Source organism: Mobula hypostoma, chromosome 4, assembly GCF_963921235.1.
Source record: "Mobula hypostoma chromosome 4, sMobHyp1.1, whole genome shotgun sequence".
Lineage (NCBI taxonomy): Eukaryota > Metazoa > Chordata > Chondrichthyes > Myliobatiformes > Myliobatidae > Mobula > Mobula hypostoma.
In genome coordinates, this window is record NC_086100.1 from 136,121,723 (window position 1) to 136,140,432 (window position 18,710).

General features: G+C 42.2%; 2 protein-coding genes across 3 annotated transcripts in view; one reads left to right on the forward strand and one right to left on the reverse strand.

Annotated features, from left to right (window-relative positions):
• Positions 1–18,374, reverse strand: part of mfsd8 (major facilitator superfamily domain containing 8) — an 82,237-nt gene extending 63,863 nt beyond the window's left edge. Inside the window, exon 1 of one of the 2 annotated variants that reach the window (XM_063046563.1) lies at positions 18,301–18,336. The gene's annotated coding sequence lies outside the window, so the exon portion shown is untranslated. Of the gene's footprint in view, positions 1–18,300 lie in introns of both variants that reach the window. The other variant, XM_063046561.1, reaches the window with a different exon arrangement.
• Positions 18,375–18,418: 44 nt separating this feature from the next.
• abhd18 (abhydrolase domain containing 18) overlaps positions 18,419–18,710 on the forward strand; it is a 61,403-nt gene continuing 61,111 nt past the window's right edge. Inside the window, exon 1 of the mRNA XM_063046568.1 lies at positions 18,419–18,469. The gene's annotated coding sequence lies outside the window, so the exon portion shown is untranslated. The remainder of the gene's footprint in view (positions 18,470–18,710) is intronic.

Consider the following 18,710-nt stretch of genomic DNA (forward strand, 5'->3'; position numbering starts at 1 on the left):
TTTTTCAATTACTGGTGAATTGAGGGTTATGGGAATTGGGCAGGAAAGTGGAATTAAGATCAACAGACAGATCAAGTATAAATAGTGAGCTGGGTTGCCTACTCTGGCTCTGATTTCTTAATTTTTATGGCCTCTGGTCTTAATGGATTGCTGCCTTGTTTGAGGAATTGTCAATAGAACTTAAGCATGTATAATAATTAATTAAGTGTTCATATCTGACCTGTAAAGGGAAAGAGGGTCATTATGACATTGCTGATCAGACAGTAGTTCAGTGAACTGAATTTGTCCTTCTTTTTGTGGACAAGACATATCGGGATAGTTTATCACATTAGTTTATCTGTCACATTGCTTGACCGATGCCAGTATTGCAGCCATTGTGGACTGGAGCTACAGCTACTTTACAAACACATATTTTCAGCTTGTGTTAAACATTTATAGTGATCAACTGAGATCAAAAATAATAACTGGAGGCAAAAATGAATCCTGCAAATAAAAAACATGAAAAAATTCTGCAGATGCTGGAAATCCAAACCAACACACACAAAATGCTGGAGGAATTCAGCAAGTCAGGTAGCATCTATAGAAATAAATAAACATTCAACATTTAGGACCGAGACTCTTCTTCAGGACTCAAGAGCATTTTGTGTATGATTTTATAAATAAAAGTTATGTATTATGGATTTTAAAAAATCTTTTTTCCTGAGTACTAGAAGGAAAGAACAAAATTAACATAATTGAGATAAAGGTTGTCAGACTGAAATGTCGAATGTTTATTTCCCCTCCATAAATGCTGCCTGACTTGCTGAAATCCTCCACCATTTTGTGTGTGTTGCTCTTGTGTCTAATTAATATTATTTCAATTGAACCTCTTAAACTACAGATACAGTACCCACCATATACACCAGTGGTCCCCAACCTCCGGGCCGCGAAGCATGCAGGGGTGCAGCGGTAGCCGGAGCGCACCTAGTATATCCTTAAGAAAAAAGTCGAAATAAAAAAGCTAATTAATTAGGTGCCACCCGGCACGTAAATGTTGGCCCAGATCAGAGGTGATTGCCGATTTCACTTGCTCTACGCGATGTTCACTCCTCTTTCCAGGGCACTGGAGCCGTTAGCTGGTTCCATTGTTTGGTCAATTTAAACGCCAGCTCAGACAGGCTGAAAAGACAGGGCTGTCAGGATCGAGGTGACATGTTGAATCTACACAAACTTCTAATAAAGTATAGGCATTGCTGTGCTTTCTTTGTAATGACAGTTATCTGCTGGTCCCAGGACAAATCCTCTGACACTTTTCAGAGAGAGAAACGTGCCGAAGAATTTAAAGTTATGACTCTCTCCACCTCAGTTCCTCTAATGAAGACTGGCTTCTGGGTGGCACCTAATTAATTGGCTTGTTTATTTTGGATTTTTTCTTAAAGATGTGCTGGGTGCGCTCCAGCTACCGCTGCACCCCTCCATGCTTCGTGGCCCAGAGGTTGGGGATGACTGGTATACACATATGGTGGATACTGTGGACATTGGGCCCTTGGACACTACCTCACTTTTTTAATATACAGTATTTCTGTTCTTTGCACTTTTTTTTGGTCTGTTCAATGTATATATACTGTAGTTGATTTACTTGTTTTTTTTATTTCTCTTCTAGCTTATGTATTGCGTTGAACTGCTGCTGCTAAGTTAACAAATATCACATCACATGCCGGTGATAATAAACCTGATTCTGATTCACTCTTCAGTGTTCCCACAGTAGTGGTACTGGCTGTTCTAAATAGTGATAATTTTTGGTCTCGTTCCTGAGAAAGCTGTCCCATCCCAAATGCCATCAATATTTTTAATGCACACTTTCACAACACTCATTATTTAATTATGTCCAGCCTCTTTCTGAAATAATTAGTAAATTACTTACAAAATAAATGTACTTGAATAAAATGTTTGCAAGTAAGTATTTTAAACAAATCATATAGTTTTAGATACATCACTTTCAGCAACACTGGAACCAAAAAACAAAGGAATATATTGTGTCATTACAACCATCCTTTCAAACCTCCTGCTGACAACTGACAGGCTGGTGTGTTTACCTCTTTACAAATAACATTACCTCACTACTTAATTAAGCCTTAACATGATGCAAATAGAATGTAGTATTGAGATCTAAGGGATATTCCTCCTTGATAGCATAATCATAATTCCCTTATGACATTATATTTTATGATTTATTGAAACAGATGATTTGCAGGAATTAAGTCACTGATTTGCTATAGAAATGTATTTCCACATTAGTGGTTTGAGTATTTAAGCCTTTTATCTTTTGCTCTCAGTTGTTAAGTTTGACTATGTTTCATGGATCAAGATGATCTCCCTTTTGCATTTATCATTTTAGAAATGCATTACTTAAAGGGATGCAAATTCACAGAAGCAAGTTTTCTTTTACAGCTGATCTTTTATCAGTATATTTCAATTATTTTACGTTAAAAATTCATACGTTGAGCTAGGGGCACAGCAGGTTGCATCCTGCCTTGCATTCTTGTGCATAACGCAAAGTCTATCTGTGACTAACAAGAATTGCTGCACAGTGTTGACTTGGAAGTGTGGTAATTGTGTGGAACTTGTGCTTATTTCCATTTTATTAATGACACCTGCGTAATGATACTCAAAATCATGCCATTTTCTTGCAGAGAGTACATTGTGAACTCTGCCCTATCCAGATGTTTCCCCTATTCAGCGAAGACATCAGATTAGCCCAGCGTGGGTTTCCGTATCTCTATATGGGACCTCCTTTGGACTGCAGTCTTTCACTTTGTTCTGTGCAACTCACTCCTTCAAAAAGGAAGGAGAATCCAAAGAATTTATCTGAAGACTCTGTAGCTTGCCATTTTTAATATTGAGGTATGACTATAATTTAGTTCTCAAATGATTTTTTATATGATTTTTCACACAGAGAGTGGTGGGTGCATGGAATGTACTGCCAGTGATGTTGGTAGAGGTGGGTGCAATAGGGTCTTTTAAAAGACTCTTAGATAGGTATATGGAGCTCAGAAAAATAGAGGGCTATGTGGTAGGCAAATTCTAGGCAGTTTCTAGAGTAGGTTACATGGTCGGCACAACATTGTGGGCCAAAGGGCCTGTAATGTGCTGTAGATTTCTGTTTCTATGTCATGCAGCCACGATTGATAAAAGAAAATCCAGAAGTTATGCTGTGGCTCTTCTACATTTGGCAATATAAAGACAAAATATAGCAACTGAAAGCTGTTGTGTCAGCCATAAGTGACGGGATCCTGATCATTGCTTAATGTGTGATCCCATCAAGAACTTCACCTTTAAGGAGCATTGCGGAGAATGGATTTCCCCCCAGCCTGCTGAATATCAAATACTGCAGGGCAAGAGAAATTTAGAAAGGCTGCAGATTGGTGAATTTTCTAGGGAGTTGTAAGAAAATGCTCAAACTTGCTAAGGATATGTAACATGTGATGTCAGAAGAGTGTCTAAATCTCTAACAGTCAGAATTATTTTGAGAATTAATACAGATTCCAAGGTATAAAGAACAGTTGAAAACTCTCAAATGATCGAGGTCCATATGGACAAGTTAAGGGCCAGATAGATTAGAACACATACTGTATGTTGAACTGGAAGGATAAGGCAACTTGCCAACACCTGGCACTACCACCAGGGGTGAAAATAAATGTGACAGTTTGTTAATTCCCAAAAAGGAAAAGAAATTAAGTATAATTGCAAAAATACAAAACAAATCAGTGAACCTTGTCACTTTGGTTCTCTATCCCGCTTAACTTCTAACCTCCATATCTGTAAGAACCATGTATCTACTTTCTACCTGTAGGGGCCATTTATATATTTTCTGTCTGTAAGAGCCATGTATCTATTTTCTGCCTACATTGTATTTTTTGGCACATTTAAAATGACAATCTGTCACATAGGTTGGGGCGTGGTAGAGGCAAATGAGCGTAGTTTCATATTCACATTTGGCTTAGTTAGTTAGCTAGTTGTTAGCAGCAGCCAGGGAATCTTTTGTTTTGTTGACCACTATTGACTGCTACTCGACTGCTTAGAATGCTAACTGGAATGTTACTGGAATGCTAACTAGATTGTTAACTTTCTATAAATTTGTTAGTACAACTGCTAACTTTGTTAGTTTGCTAATTTGAAAACCATATTGCTAACATAGTTTTGTTAGTTTTTTATCACTACAAGATTGTTTGTCTTTGCTGGTTTCATAATAAAGGATCAAACATATTTTTTTCAACTTTGGAAATTCGTTATTTGGAAGTACATCAAGCGGTGTCAATCTCCTGGCTTGGTCTCTCAGCGGTTAAAGTAACTGCTACAATATCTCTACCTCCTAGATTACTCTAATTAGACCAACATAAGATCAAGGAATTGCATCTTAACTTCCTTTAGGCTACCTTGCACCCTTTGTGATTTAATATTGAATTGAACAATTTCAGACCACCATCCTTCAATTTCCCTCCACTGATATGTTAGTCTCTTTCTGTTTCCAATGGTCATCTTTGCTTTTCTAATTCTAAAGTAGTTGTTTCTTCACCCACTTTGGTCTGCACCTGATCTCAGACATTCCTTCTGTTCATCCTCCTCCATCTCTCCAATGTCAAACATGTTTTCTTTCTTTTTCATCATTCTCACAGAAGAATTCGAATGAGAGATCTAAAATCTGTATGTTGAATTCACTGAGAGATCATGGAAAGCCAAGTATCTCATCCCATTATAACTGACTAATTGAAACAAGTGAGCTCCTTTATCAGAGAGCACAAAATGAGTTTGCTACCCAAAAGGGATATTCGAGGCTTCATATAGGCTGTAGTGGTTTGAGAAGGAAGCTGACACAGTATGTTGTTTTATCTTTACGTGCAATAAAAGGTGGGAGCTTTAAAAATAATAATTTTCTTCAAGCCTGCTGAATGCACAACTTCAAACACAAATTTCAAACAAATGTGACAACAGCCAAAGATCAAAACAGTGAGATGGAAACTCCCAAAAGCACAATAACCCTGGCTGGCTTGGAGGAAGGCAACTATTATCCAAACACGTGCAATGGTATATATTACTACATAAATTCTATTCAATACAGATCTTCTGAAGGGTACCTTGGCCACCAAATGTTAACTGTGCCAGCAATGCTTTTATCCTAGCAACACACATCAAAGTTGCTGGTGAACGCAGCAGGCCAGGCAGCATCTCTAGGAAGAGGTACAGTCGATGTTTCGGGCTGAGACCCTTCGTCAGGACTAACCGAAGGAAGAGCTAGTAAGAGATTTGAAAGTGGGAGGGGGAGGGGGAGATCCAAAATGATAGAAGACAGGAGGGGGAGGGAGGGATGGAGCCAAGAGCTGAACAGGTGATTGGCAAAGGGGATATGAGAGGATCATGGGACAGGAGGCAGAGGGAGAAAGAAAAGGGGGAGGGGGGGAAAAACCCAGAGGATGGGCAAGGGGTATAGTCAGAGGGACAGGGAGAAAAAGGAGAGAGAGAGAAAGAATGTGTGTATGTAAATAAATAACGGATGGGGTACGAGGGGGAGGTGGGTCATTAGCGGAAGTTAGATAAGTCAATGTTCATGCCATCAGGTTAGAGGCTACCCAGATGGAATATAAGGTGTTGTTCCTCCAACCTGAGAGTGGCTTCATCTTGACAGTAGAGGAGGCCGTGGATAGACATATCAGAATGGGAATGGGATGTGGAATTAAAATGTGTGGCCACTGGGAGATCCTGCTTTCTCTGGCGGACAGAGCGTAGATGCTCAGCAAAATGATCTCCCAGTCTGCGTCGGGTCTCGCCAATATATAGAAGGCCACATCGGGAGCACTGGACACAGTATATCACCCCAGCTGACTCACAGGTGAAGTGTCGCTCACCTGGAAGGACTGTCTGGGGCCCTGAATGGTGGTAAGGGAGGAAGTGTAAGGGCATGTGTAGCACTTGTTCCGCTTACGAGGATAAGTGCCAGGAGGGAGATCAGTGGGGAGGGATGGGGGGGACGAATGGACAAGGGAGTCACGTAGGGAGCGATCCCTGCGGAAAGCGGGGGGGGGGAGGGAAAGATGTGCTTAGTGGTGGGATCCCATTGGAGGTGGCGGAAGTTACGGAGAATAATATGTTGGACCTGGAGGCTGGTGGGGTGGTAGGTGAGGACCAGGGAAACCCTATTCCTGGTGGGGTGACGGGAGGATGGAGTGAGAGCAGATGTGCATGAAATGGGGGAGATGCGTTTGAGAGCAGAGTTGATATTGGAGGAAGAGAAGCCCCTTTCTTTAAAAAAGGAGGACATGTCCCTTGTCCTGGAATGAAAAGCCTCATCCTGAGAGCAGATGCGGCGGAGACGGAGGAATTGCGAGAAGGGGATGGCATTTTTGCAAGAGAAGAGGAATAGTCCAGATAGCTGTGAGAGTCAGTAGACTTATAGTAGACATTAGTAGATAAGCTGTCTCCAGAGATGGAGACAGAAAGATCTAGAAAGGGGAGGGAGGTGTCAGAAATGGACCAGGTAAACTTGAGGGCAGGGTGAAAGTTGGAGGCAAAGTTAATGAAGTCAATGAGCTCAGCATGCGTGCAGGAAGCAGCGCCAATGTGGTCGTCGATGTAGCGAAGGAAAAGTGGGGGACGGATACCAGAATAGGCATGGAACATAGATTGTTCCACAAAGCCAACAAAAAGACAGGCATAGCTAGGACCCATACGGGTGCCCATAGCTACACCTTTAGTTTGGAGGAAGTGGGAGGAGCCAAAGGAGAAATTATTAAGAGTAAGGACCAATTCCGCTAGACAGAGCAGAGTGGTGGTAGAGGGGAACTGATTAGGTCTGGAATCCAAAAAGAAGCGGAGAGCTTTGAGACCTTCCTGATGGGGGATGGAAGTATATAGGGACTGGACATCCATGGTGAAAATAAAGCGGTGGGGGCCAGGGAACTTAAAATCATCAAAAAGTTTAAGAGCGTGAGAAGTGTCACGAACATCGGTAGGAAGGGATTAAACAAGGGGGGATAAAACCGTGTCGAGGTTTGCAGAAATGAGTTCAGTGGGGCAGGAGCAAGCTGAGACAATAGGTCTGCCAGGACAGGCAGGTTTGTAGATCTTGGGTAGGAGGTAGAAAGTGCAAGGTGTGGGAACTATAAGGTTGGTAGCAGTGGATGAGTGGATAAAGTTGGTGATGGTGTGGGAGACAATGGCCTGGTGCTCCTTAGTGGGGTCACGATCGAGGGGTAAATAAGAGGAGGTATCCGTGAGTTGACGCTGTGCCTCAGCAAGGTAGAGGTCAGTACGCCAGACTACAACAGCACCCCCCTTATCGGCGGGTTTAATAATAAGGTTAGGATTAGTGCGGAGGGAGTGGAGAGCAGAGCGTTCGGAAGGAGTGAGATTGGAATGGAAACAAGGTGCGGTGAAGTCGAGACAGTTGATGTCCCGTCGGCAATTAGCAATAAAGAGATCCAGAGCGGGCAGAAGACCATAGCGGGATGTCCATGAAGAGGAGGAGGGTTGAAGACGAGAGAAGGGGTCATCGGTGGGGGTGGAAGAGTCCTTGCTGAAGAAGTAGGCTCGGAGACGAAGACGGCAGAAGAAGACTTCTGCATCATGGCGAACGCAGAACTCACTAAGGTGTGGGCGAAGGGGGACAAAGGTGAGGCCCTTACTGAGGACAGAGCGTTCTGCCACCGATAGTTGAAGGTCGGAGGGGATGGTAAAGACCCGGCATGGATAAGAGCTGGGATCAGAGGGGGTAGTGGGGAGGCTGGGGGTGTCAGTGGAGAGAAGAGGGTTGGGGTGAGAGGAAGATGGAGCCTCTGAGGGCCCAGGAGCTGACGGTGGGATCTGAGGGAAACCTTATATTCCGTCTGGGTAGCCTCCAACCTGATGACATAAACATTGACTTCTCAAACTTCCACTAATGCCCCACCTTCCCCTCATACCCCATCCGTTATTTATTTATATACACACATTCTTTCTCTCTCTCTCCTTTTTCTCCCTCTGTCCCTCTCACTATACCCCTTGCCCATCCTCTGGGTTTCCCCCCCTCCTCCTTTTCTTTCTCCCTGGGCCTCTTGTCCCATGATCCTCTCATATCCCTTTTGCCAATCACCTGTCCAGCTCTTGGCTCCATCCCTCCCCCTCCTGTCTTCTCCTATCATTTTGGATCTCCCCCTCCCCCTCCCACTTTCAAATCTCTTACTAGCTCTTTCGTCACTTAGTTCTGACGAAGGGTCTCGGCCCGAAACGTCAACTGTACTTCTTCCTAGAGATGCTGCCTGGCCTGCTGCGTTCACCAGCAACTTTGATGTGTGTTGCTTAAATTTTCAGCATCTGCAGTATTCCTCGTGTTTATGCTTTTATCCTATATGTGAATAAATTAGATACGGGGTTTAATGCAGTTGATGTAGGAAATGTTTTAGACAGCTTAATGGCATTCAGTGGTTGAATAGTGTTGTCCAACCTTATCGAGCATCATCTGTTTGTAATAACTAATCACTTGCCCCTCAATTAGTCTAAGAAAGGAACATAAACCAAAGGGTTTTGTCATTACAGATCTTTGTAATACCAAAAACAAAAATTTTTCAATATTTCAAATTATCTTCAGCACTGTGTTTCTATTCTCAGCACTAGCTGGACTGTGACTCCTGTCAACGTTATTATTGAGGGAAGAATGATTTATCCTTGCCTAAATTGCCACCTAGAATATAAAGTAAATGGTGCGTGAGCTTATGCTTTTGCTCTTCTCTCTGTTTTATTTCCTTCCTAACCATTCCCTCTAGGTAAATGCTTGTGCTGATCTCCCATTATTACAAAGTTGAGGCACGCAACTTATCACCATAAATCTATGATCATGATGAGAAATGAACTAAAACACTCCTTGTAAAGATTTGTAAGTGAGACTGTTTTTTAAACAGGAAGTTAACACTACTGACTATATTGACCATGAATGTAAAAGTTTTGTGCTTTTTTGTATATATTTTATTATGAATAAAGTTTATTTCTGATATAGAAAAAGAGACTGTGGAAGTATCACTTAAGGACTGCAAATATTGACTCAGTGGACTTAACTTGCTGCACACAAATATTGTTGACCAATTCAATAGGTTTTGATAGGTGACCATTATTTGAGTTCTTTTCAGGAATTGTATCTAGTAAATGAGAATTATCTAGAGCTGTAGCATAATGTTCTACCTGGGATTAAGAAATAGGAAGGAACTGTTCTATGATGAATAAATAAGATCTGTTGGCAAATAATTGCCTAGACATAGAAAACAAAGAAAGGGCAGAGAAGTCTTCCCAATCTAAGTCTTTGTTTATGTATCACATGTGCCTTGTCCCTCCTCCTTCAACCAACCCTTTCAGGTACCAAAATAAATTATATCCACTTCTAAGCAGAAAGATACTAAAACACCTCTGATATTTATCTAAAGTCAAACTGTCCCAGCATTTTCTTGAGCCAGAGAGAGAAAAGGCAAACTTGGAATTGCCCAACAGGATAGGATTAATAACCTTGTAGTGAAGACATAACAAATCAGCAGCAATCATCATTTGATTGAACTTTACATTCAGTAATATTTAATAGAAGGAAGAATGGGTCTAAGAATGCTATTCCTGAATAAAGGGAACTTTTAGGGTATTAAAGCATAGTTCCTAAAGAGAACTAGCAAATTAGATTAAGGGTCAGTCAGTTGAAATGCAGTGGAAGACATCTAAGGGGATCTTTTAGAATACACAGAACAGGTGGATTAGAATGAGGACACATCACCTGTGGTTATCTAAAAAATGTACCATTTCAAACTTAAAGAGGTGTTTAATTGTCCAGTATTAGGTGGAAGGTCAGAAATATAAAGCACAACAAAAGGCTAACTGAATAGTAAGGAAGAAAAAAAAATCAGGTTCTGATATGAAGCAAGCCAAAAACTTAAAAACCAGGTGGTAAGGGTTTCTGTCAGTATTTCAAAGAAAGTTTTTTTAAAAAAGCAAGTGTGGTCCAATAGAAAATGAGCTTGGGGAATTAATGACGGTAATTAATGAGCTGTGAGTTGAATTACATTGGCATTTTCCATCAGTCATCACTACTGAGGATAGACGTATTAGCTCACATTGCAGAATTGGAGGGGAAGAAAGAATTTGAGGAAACTGCAATCACAGGGAAATGGTACTGAAGACATTGTTCAACCTGCAGAATGAATTATCTCTGGGTCCTGATGGACCTCATTGGAGGATCTTAAAAAGAAGTGGCTCATGAGATGATATGTATTGATTTCAGTTTTTCAAAATTTCCTCAATTTGGCCAGGTTTTATTTGATTGTAAGACACCAGAAGTTATTCCTTTATTCAAAAAAAATGAAATGGAAAGCAGTAAATCACAGAATATTTAGCTTACCTCTGACAAAGGGAAAATATTATTAGAGATATTATTTAGATTAGATTAGATTCAACTTTATTGTCATTGTGCCGAGTACAGATACAAAGCCAATGAAATGCATTTAGCATCTGACCAGAAATGCAAAGAATAGTGTTATTTACAAAATAACTGCAAATAAGAAAAGTGCTACAGCACACAAATATAAAATTACTGAGACAGTACAATACGGATGCAATACTGCTTAGCGCTGTGAGTGAGGTTCAGCAGGGTCACAGCCTCAGGGAAGAAGCTCTTCCTGTGCCTGCTGGTGCGGGAGCGGAGGCTCCTGTAGCGCCAACCGGATGGGAGGAGAGTAAAAAGTCCATAGTTAGGGTGAGATGCATCCCTGATAATGCTTTTTGCCCTGTCCAGGCAGTGTTTATGGTAGATGTTCTCAATGGTGGGCAACTGGGTGCCGATAATCCACTGGGCAGTTTTCACCACATGCTGGAGTACTTTGTGGTCTGATACGGGACAATTGGCATACCACACTGAGATGCAGTTGGTGAGTACGCTCAGAGGTACAGAGGTAAAAGTTCGTCAGTATCCTGGGACAGAGGTGAGCTTTCTTGATGCTCTGCAGGAAATAAAGGTGCTGTTGCGCCTTTTTGATCAGGATGGAGGAGTTCAGGGACCAGCTGAGATCCTCATAAATGTGGACACCAAGGAATTTGAAGCTTGATACACGCTCCACTACAGCTCCGTTGATGTAGATGGGGCGTGAGTGTGACTCCTGGCATGCCTGAAGTTCACAATGATCTCCTTGGTCTTCTGGGTGTTAAGGGCCAGATTGTTGTCGGCACACCATGCTGTCAGGTGCTGGACCTCATCCCTGTAGGCTGTCTCGTCGTCCCCTCTGATCAGACCAACCACGGTGGTGTCCTCTGCGAACTTGATTATGGAGTTAGAACCATGTACAGGAACGCAGTCATAGGTGAAAAGGGAGTACAGAAGAAGGTTCAGCACACAGCCTTGAGGCACACCAGTGTTCAGGTAACAGGGTGTTTAGAAAATACCACCATGTTTTGTAAAAGTCAACACATACAAAATGCCGGAGGAACTCAGCAGACCAGGCAGGATCTATGGAAATGAATAAAGTCAACGTTGCAGACCGAGACTCTTCTTCAGGACTAGAAAGGAAGGGAGAATACACTAGAATAAAAAGATGGGGGGGTGGAGGGGATAGCTAGAAGGTGATAGATGAAGCCATGTAGGTGGGGAAGTAATCTGATTGGAGGAAGGGAAGAGGAAGGGACCCGGGAAGAAGTGATAGGCAGATGAGAGAGGTAAGAGGCCAGAGTGGAGAATAGAAGAAGAGGGGAGAGGGAGGGAAGTTTTCTTTCACCAGATGAAATTGATATTCATGCCATCAGGTTGGAGGCTACCCAGATGGAAGATAAGGTGTCACTCCTCCACCCTGAGGGTGACCTCATCATGGCACAAGAGGAGGCCATGGTCCGACATGTCAGAATGGGAAAGGGAATCAAAATTAAAATGTTTTGCCACCGGGAAGTTCCGCTTTTGGCAGGTGGAACACGGGCACTCAATGAAGCAGTCCTCCAATTTACAACAGGTCTCACCAATGTAGAGGAGGCCGTATCAGGAGTGCCAAACACAATTGCCAACTCCAGCAGATTCACAGGTGAAGTGTGCATCACCTGGAAGGACTGTTTGGGACCCTGAATAGAGGTGAGGGAGAAGGTGAACGGGCAGGTGTAGTACTTTGGCTGCTTGCAGGGATAAGTGCCGGGAAGGAGATTAGTGGGGAGGAGCAAAAGGTCAAGAAAATCACAGAGGGAGCGATCCCTGCAGATCACTGCAATTTGCCTATTGTAGGGGTCGCCAACCCGTCAATTGCAATCCACCGGTCGATCTTTGAGACTTTCCCAGTAGATCCCGAAGAAAGATCAAAAATAAATACACAAGTACTGTTATGTGAGCATTATGAAAGTAATACTAATTAGGGTAATGGTAATATAGCAATATTTTCACTAAAAAGCTGTTTGTGAAGAGAGATTGTTTCCGGGTTGCGGGGGTTTAGTTCCGTTCTTTCTGCCCAGTGCGCATGTGTGTAGTTCCCCCGCCATGCACCGCGTTTTCAGTGTAGCCCGTGCTGCATCAAAGTGACCAATTAGATTAGGTAAGAGTACAGACTGTTGCAAACATCAATATACGGCAGTGTCCTCAACCTCCGGACCACGAAGCATGCAGGGGTGCAGCGGTAGTCGGGAGGCACACAGCACATCTTTAAGAAAAAAAGCCGAAATAAACAAGCTAATCAATTAGGTGCTGCCTGGCATGTAAATGTCGGCCCAGATCAGAGGTGATGCAATCAGCACTCGCTCGTGATATCCTGATAGCGTGGCGGAAGCTCCACGAAAGAAGGCAAAAACGTACAAATTCCATCCAGAATGGGAAGAGGAATTTCTATTTACTTTGGTGAAAGACAAGTGTGTATGTATGTCGTGCCACCAAACACAAGCACTGACTAAAAGAGGGAATCTGGAGCAGCACCACAACACCAACCACTAGGAATTTAAAGACACCTACCCCCCAAAAGAGCGCAATTCGTGCCTGGAAAGTTGAGGAGCTGAAATCGGGGTTGAAGGCCCAGCAATCGTTTTTCACAAAACATGCTGCTCAAAATAAGTCTGCTATTGAAACATCATTTCATGTAAGTCACCTTTTGGCTAAACACAAGACGCTTTTAACAGATGGCGATTTATTCAAGGAAGCAATGGCCATTACCGCAGAGACTGTTTTTAATGACTTTAAAAACAAAAACAGCATCACAACCGCAAAACATAATATACCGCTTGGCCCTGCAACAGTGACAAGGAGGGTAGAGTCACTGTCAGGGGACGTGGATATTTTTCACCACAGTTCGATGAATCCCTGGATGTAATGCAAACAGCTCAGCTTGTTGTATTTGTCAGAACGGCTTTCTAGGATTTTACAACAAAGGAGGACTTCCTCACTCTTTTGCAATTAAAGGAAAGAATGAGAGGTGAGGATATTTACAATGAGTTTAAAAAAATATGTCCGTGAAAATGACATCCCCATTCATAAACTGGTGGCAATTACTACTGATGGGGCCGAGCAATGCGCGGTGTGCGCGTTGGTTTTATACCACTAAAAGTCAGTGCCTACATCGGGTCAATTTATGTATGTGAAATTGCATTTTCACAGATGAAAATTATTAAATCTAAGTACAGGAGCTGACTTACTGACAGACACCTCACTAGGGTTGCCAACTTTCTCACTCCCAAATAAGGGACAAAAGTAGCAGTCAAATCCCGGGACATTTGTGTTTACCCTGAGAAAGACTACCACGACCATGAAGCCTTGCGCGGGCACCTGTGTGAGCATCTGCGTACATGCCGATTTCTTTTCTTTACCCCACCAATCGGTTTTGGCTTAATCTTCATTATTTCTACTTTATACAGGCTGTGTATTTATGATATCATTCCTGCTGTTACTATATGTTGGTGTTATTTTAGGTTTTATGTGTTATTTGGTATGATTTGGTAGGTTTTTTTTTGGGTCTGGGAACGCTCAAAATTTTTTCCCATATAAATTAATGGTAATTGCTTCTTCGGCGTAAAGCATTTCGGCACGAAAGGTTTCATAGGAATGCTCTACCTTAGCGGGGGAAACACGGGACAGTTGGCAACCCTACACGTCACAGACAGTCTCAGACTGGCTGTCTGTAGTTATGAGCCAAATTTCTGGGAACTAGCAGAAAGTATTCAGCCCCAGTCATCACACTGAGTGCAACAGTCAATTTTTATTCATTTATTTTTTGTGTTGAAATAAAATTAAATAATGAAACTTAGAATTAAAGGTGTGAAGTATTGTAATATTCTTAAAGAAAGACAGCTGTGGCCTGTTTGATATGCTAGTTACAGTGTTTTCTTGTTTGAATTAATCTGAAAGTTTGACAGAAGTATTTTGTGTAATTCAAATACAACTCGCCCAAATAAAAGGCCTCAAATTGGAAGTACAATCTGAGCTGTTTTTTCTCTAAACGATTTAGTAGGTAGATCTTGCCCTTCACTGAGGTCGAGGTAGGGGATCTTGGGCTTAAAAAGGTTGGTTCTAGCCTATTGGCACAATAGATGTACAGCAGACGCAATCTCGATGGCTCTCCACACAGCCTTGGATCACCTGGACAATGCAAATACCTATGTCAGGATGCTGTTTATTGACTATACCTCAGCATTTAACATCTTCATTCCTACACTCCTGATCGAAAAGCTACCGAACCTGGGCCTTTGTACCTTCCTCCCCAACTGGATTCACGACTTCCTAACCAGAAGACCACAATCTGTGTGGATTGGAAGTAACGTCTCCACCTCGCTGACAATCAACACTGGTACACCACAGGGATGTGTGCTTAGCCCACTGCTCCACTCTCTCTACATCCATGACTACGTGGTTAGGCATAGCTGAAATGTCACTGATAAATTTGCTGATAATACAACCATTGCTGGCAGAATTTCAGATGGTGATGAGAGGGCATAGAGGAGCGAGGTATACCAGTTAGTTGAGAAGTGTTGCAACAACAGACTCAACATTAGCAAGACCAAAGAGCTGATTATGGACTTCAGAAAGGGTAAGACAAGGTAACACAAATCAATCCTGATAAAAGAATCAGAAGTGGAGAAACTGAGCAATTCAAAGTTCCTGGGTGCCAATATCTCTGATGACCTAATCTGGACGCAACATATTGATGCAGATATAAAGAAGGCAAGATAATGGCTATATTACATTCAGAGTTTACTTCTTTTACATCTGGTTTTCACCTTAAGTGTATTTCTGAGACTGTTAGATCCTGTGATTTAGAGATTGGAGATCATTTGGGTGATCTTGTGCTTTGCTGTCTCTGAGAAGATTCTGAAAATCGAGCAGATACACAGACAGCCTTGAGGCGAAGAAACTTTGAGACAGGATGTTCAACTCCATTTTGCCGATTGAAGCGTGGAGGAGGATTGAGACATGCAGATGAATGCGGATGGTGAGTGAGGGTTCAGCGCCAACTGCCTTCCTTTTGATTGCTACCGGAGAAGAAGTCTGTGAGCAGCCTATCTCTGTGTGGCTTGCTGTGGCAGGCGGGTGGGCCTCTCTGCTCTGTGTTGTGTCCCTCTCTTTCTATGAATGTCGGTGATATCAGAGGATGGTATTGTGGTTCTGTGTTTATGGATTGGACTATTGTGTTTATGGACTGTGGACTTTTTTTTGACTTATAGTTTTTATATTCTGTGATTTTTATCCCCGATTCCTTTTCCGTTTTGTTGTTCTATTAGTTTTTTTTGTGTGGGGAAGAGGTTGTTTGGGGGTCGAAGTTCTTGTTCCATTTCGTGCAAAGGGAAGGGTTTTGAGGGTTGATGATTGGGATGCCGTTCTTTTTTGTGCGGGGGGGTGTGGGTTTGATGTTTCTCTTTGAACAGCTTTCATGTTGTTTCTTTGTTTCGTGGCTACCTGGAGAAGATGAATTTCAGAGTTGTATATGGATACGTGCTCTGATAATAAAAGAACCTTTGAGGAGATTTGGTTTGTCAACTAAAACACTTATAAGCTTTTACAAATGTACTGTGGAGAGCATTCTGGCAGGCTGCATCATTGTCTGGTATGGGGGGGCGGTGCTAGGGGGCTATCGTACAAGATTGAAGTAAGTTGCAGAAACTTGTAAAATTAGTCAGCTCCATCATGGATACTAGCCTCCATAGTATCCAAGACATCTTCAAGGAGTGGTGCCTTAGAAAGGCAACATACATCCGTCATTAAGGATCCTCACCACCCAGGACATACCCCCTTGTCACTTTTACCATTGGGTAGGAGGTACTGAAGCCTGAAGGCACACACTCAGCGATTCAGGGACAGCTTCTTCCCCTCTGTCATCTGATTTCATCTGAACCCATGAACACTAGCTCATTACTTTTCTTATTTCTGTTTTCTTCGCACTGCTTATTTTAACTTTATTATTTAATAGACATCCTGTATAGATACTTACTGTAACTCAGTTTTTTTCCCTCTATTTATTTATCATGTATTTCATTGTACTGCTGCTGTAAAGTTAATAAATTTCACGACATATGCTGGTGATATTAAACATGATTCTGATTCTGAAAGTGAAAAGATGGGGTGAGGAAGGTAAATATGTTTGGTGGTAGTATCCCTTTGGAGATGGTGGAAGTTATGGATAATGATGTGTTGGATGCAGAAGCATCTGTTGTGGTAGGTAAGGATGAAAGGAACTCTTATCACTGTTAAGGCAGCAGGCATATGTGGTGAGCTTGGATGTTTGGGAACTAACTAGTCTGTAGTTAACTGCCTTTTGCCTACATCCATTTTTAAACAGTGGCATGATATTTGCTGTCTTCAAAGCCTGCTCCGCCTTTCAATAAGATCATGGCTGATCTGGCCATGGACTCATCTCTACTTACCTGCCTTCTCCCCAAAACCCTTAATTCCCTTACTATGCAAAAAGCTATCCAAACTTGTCTTAAATATATTTACTGATATAGCCTTCACTGCTTCATTGGGCAGCGAATTCCACTGATTCACCACCCTCTGGGAAAAGCAGTTCTTCCTCATCTCCATCCTGAATCTACTCCCCCAAACCTTGAGGCCTAGTTCTAGTCTCATCTACCAGTGGAAACAACTTTCCTGCCTCTATCTTATCTATTTCTTTCATAATTTTATATGATTCTGTAGGATCTCTGCTCATTCTTCTGAATTCCAGTGAATACAGGCCCAGGCCACTCAATCTCTCCTCATAGTCTAATCCCCTAATCTCTGGAATCAACCTGGTGAACCTCCTCTGCACCGCCTGCAAACCCAGTACATCCTTCCTCAAGTAAGTAATCAGATCTGCATGCAGTACTCCAATACCCTAATACCCTGTATAGTTGCAGCATAACCTCCCTGCTCTTAAATTCAATCCCTCTAGCAATGAAGGCCAACATTCCATTTGCCTTCTTGATAGCCTGCTGCACCTGCAAACCAACCTTTCGTGATTCATGCACAAGTACTCCCAAGTCCCTCTGCACAGCAGTATGCTGCAATTTTTTTTACCATTTAAATAATAATCTGCTCTTTCATTTTTTTCTCCCAGAGTGGATGACATCGCATTTACCCACATTGTACTCCATCTGCCAGACCCTTGCCCACTCACTTATTCTATCTATATCTCTCTGCAGATTCTCCGTATCTTCTGCACAATTTGCTTTTCCATTCAATTTAGTATCATCAGCAAACTTAGATACACTACACTTAGTCCCCTCTTCCAGATTGGTAATGTATATCATGAACAGTTGTAGGCCCAGCACCAACCCCTGTAGCACACCGCTCACCACTGATTACCAATCAAAGTAACACCCATGTATCCCATCTCTCTGTTTTCCATTAGTTAACTAATCCTCTATCAATGCTAATACATCACCCCCAACTGTATGCATTCTCATCATATGGATAAGTCTTTTATGCGGCACCTTATCGAATGCCTTCTGGAAATCCAAGTAAATAATGTCCCTCTATCTTCTATGCTCATTATATCCTCAAAGAACTCCCACAAAGTGTTTCAAACAGGACCTGTCTTTACTGAATCCATGCTGTGTCCATTTCTGGATCCATTTCTTTCCAGATCCCTCACTATTTCTTCTTTGATGATAGCTTCAAGTATTTTTCAACTTCTTATTTTAATTTACAGTGTATTTTATGTATTGGACTGTACTCCTGTCACAAAACAAGTTTTACATGTCAGTGATAATATACCTGATTCTGATTCAGAATGCAGAACATAGTGTTACAGAGAGTGCAGTACAGGCAGACAATAAAGGCGCAAGGCCATGAGGTCAACAGAAGAATGATTTATTATGATTTAATTAGGCACTAACCTTCTTTCCCACCTATAGCCATTTCCTCCACCACAACCTGCGTTCACTCACCATCCGTCCTCAGCTCAGCTCCACCCTGCCAGTTTTCTGGCCGCTGATTGGAGGATTGCTGGATCACGCGGTATTTGCAAGATGGCGGCGTTCTTGGTAATGGGCTGAGGACGAATGAGTAAGAACAAAGCGAACGCTTGTTATCGACGTTGTCCGTTGGTTTATTTTTACTATGAAATAATATTGTATATGATGGTCCGATCGCTAGTGAGGTTTACCCTCTGACTTCTCGAATTGCAGATGTTACTTGAATGACCCATTTTGTTTCGGTGCAGTCTTGGGTTATAATGATGATCGGTTGATGAAGAAGAGCGTACTCATCTTCCAAGCAAATCGAGGAGCTCATTCGGATCAGGACA